At 42.9% G+C, this 2,454-nt stretch overlaps 1 non-coding gene across 1 annotated transcript; it reads left to right on the top strand.

Moving 5' to 3' along the window:
• Window positions 1-1,613: 1,613 nt before the first annotated feature.
• Window positions 1,614-1,717, top strand: LOC112788704 (small nucleolar RNA R71). The gene has a single exon (XR_003196057.1). It is a non-coding gene; the product is annotated as a small nucleolar RNA R71 (small nucleolar RNA).
• The last annotated feature ends 737 nt before the right edge of the window (window positions 1,718-2,454 follow it).

Raw genomic sequence — 2,454 nt, 5'->3', positions numbered from 1 at the left:
GTGCATCTAACCTCATGCATTCCCCCAATTGTTCTGGTGGGTAACTCATGGCCTTGAACACATTGAATGTCATCTTTTCAATGTGTAATCTCAGTGTGAGGTCACCCTTCTGAACATCAATGACAGCTCCAGCAGTGGCCAAGAATGGCCTTCCCAAGATGATGGAGGTCTTGGCGTCCTCCTGCATGTCCAACACCACAAAATCTGCTGGAAATATGAAATCTCCCACTTTTACTAGCAAATCTTCTACTATCCCGTGAGGGAATTTGAACGATCGGTCTGCCAGTTGTAGGGCCATTTTTGTTGGTTTAGCCTCCTCAATTTTCATCTTTCTCATCATAGCTACTGACATCAAATTGATGCTGGCCCCTAAGTCACAAAGAGCCTTCTCTACTGTGATTTCTCCTATAATACAAGGGATCTGAAAACTCCCAGGATCCTTCAGTTTCTGAGGTAGTTTATGTTGAATGATAGCACTACATTCTTCAGTTAGTATCACAGTCTCATTGTTCTTCCAGCTTCTCTTCTTAGTCATTAGCTCCTTCAAAAACTTGGCATAGAGTGGCATTTGTTGTATGGTTTCAGCAAAGGGTATGTTGATTTGTAGCTTCTTGAAGATTTCCAAAAATCTCAAGAACTGGTTGTCATCTTCCCTTTTCTTCAATAGCTGGGGATATGGAGCTCTTGAGATGTTCAGTTGTGGTATCCCTTTTTCTTTCTGCAGACTTGGCGTGGGAGGTTGAACTCCATCTTGCTCTTCTCCCTTTTCATTTGAGCCTTCTTCTTGTGGTTTTTGGGGACGTTCCTTCAGTTCCTTCCCACTCCTAAGTGTGATAGCTTGACACTCCTCCCTTTTGCTTGAATGGGCATCATAGCAAAAGTTGTGGTTAGGAAGCTGCTTAAACAGATAGCTGATTTGTGTCTCTAGTTTCTTGATGGCAGCATTTTGATTCTGCATGTTTGACTGCACTTCCTCTCTGAATGCTTTACTGTTTCGAATGTCTTTGCATACTCCTTCAATTAAGGTTTCGATCTTAGAGAGCTTGTCATCAATTGATGGGTGATTCGGAGCAGATGTGCTGTTTTGGTTTTGATAGGCGTGTGGAGAAGTGTTGTTGTTGGAGTTGTAACGTCTCTGGTCTTGATTTTGATCTTGCTCACTTCCCCACCCAAAGTTTTGGTGGTTTCTCCATCCAGGGTTGTAGGTCTTGGAGTATGGATCATAGTTTTTTCTTGGTGAATTCCCAATATAGCTAGCTTGCTCCTGACTCCCTTCTGCTTCTTCATTCACTCCTTCTTGGGTTGTTGATAAAGTGGAGATTGCTGCTACTTGGTTCATGTCCATCTTCTTGGTGAGGTCAGCCAGCTGCTGGGTAATGAGCTTGTTTTGGGCCAACATAGCATCTACATTGTTTAGCTCCATTACTCCTCTTGTGTTCCCTCTTTCGAAAGCATAGAAGTAATCGTTCTCTGCTACTGTTTCAATAACATCTATGGCTTCCTCAATAGTCTTCTTCTTGTTCAAAGATCCTCCGGATGAATGGTCTACGGCCTTCTTTGACTCATAAGAGAGTCCTTCATAGAAAATGTGCAGCTGCACCCATTCGTTGAACATGTCAGGTGGACACCTCCTTGTTAAGTCCTTGAACCTTTCCCATGCTTCATATAGAGTCTCACCATCTTGTTGCCTGAAAGTTTGGACCTCAGCTCTCAGCCTATTGATTCGTTGAGGAGGGTAAAATCTTGCTAAGAATTTGTTCACCATGTCTTCCCAAGTTATCAATCTTTCCCTTGGGAAAGATTCCAGCCACTTGGCTGCTTTGTCCCTAAGTGAGAAAGGAAATAGGAGCAGTCTATAGGCATCAGGGTGAACACCATTAGACTTCACTGTGTCACATATTCTCAGGAAGGTGGTTAAATGTTGATTGGGGTCTTCTTGAACACCTCCTCCAAACGAATAGTTGTTCTGAACAAGGGTGATGAGCTGTGGTTTAAGTTCAAAGTTGTTGGCATGGATTGTTGGCTTTTGGATGCTACTTCCACAATTGCCTGGGTTTGGATTGATGTAAGAGCCCAAAACTCTTCTATCCTCCCCAGCATGATTTGCTCTACCTCCTCCCCCATGGTTGTGATCTTCTTCTTCATGATGGTTTTCCATGTTGTCTTCCATGTTTGTTTCAAAGAATTCCTCTTCTTCCTCAGCACCAACCACTTTCTTTCCTCTTGCCTCCCTCCTTAATCTAAGGAAGGTCCTCTCAGGTTCAGAATCGAAGGAAGTTGAAGCCCCTCTTCTTCTCCCTGTCATACAACCATCAAGTGCAAGCAAGAAAAGATAGGTGCAGAAAGTATTTGTGTCAGAATTACTGTTAGTTGTGGGTGATGCAATATATCAAACAGTTAGTGGGTTAGCAAACAGAATTGAAAATAACAAAGAAAAAACAAAAGAGTAGAGGG

This window comes from Arachis hypogaea, chromosome 20 (assembly GCF_003086295.3).
Source record: "Arachis hypogaea cultivar Tifrunner chromosome 20, arahy.Tifrunner.gnm2.J5K5, whole genome shotgun sequence".
Taxonomy (NCBI): Eukaryota; Viridiplantae; Streptophyta; class Magnoliopsida; order Fabales; family Fabaceae; genus Arachis; species Arachis hypogaea.
Note: the sequence above shows the minus strand (reverse complement) of the source record. Positions and strands in the feature narration are given on the sequence as shown.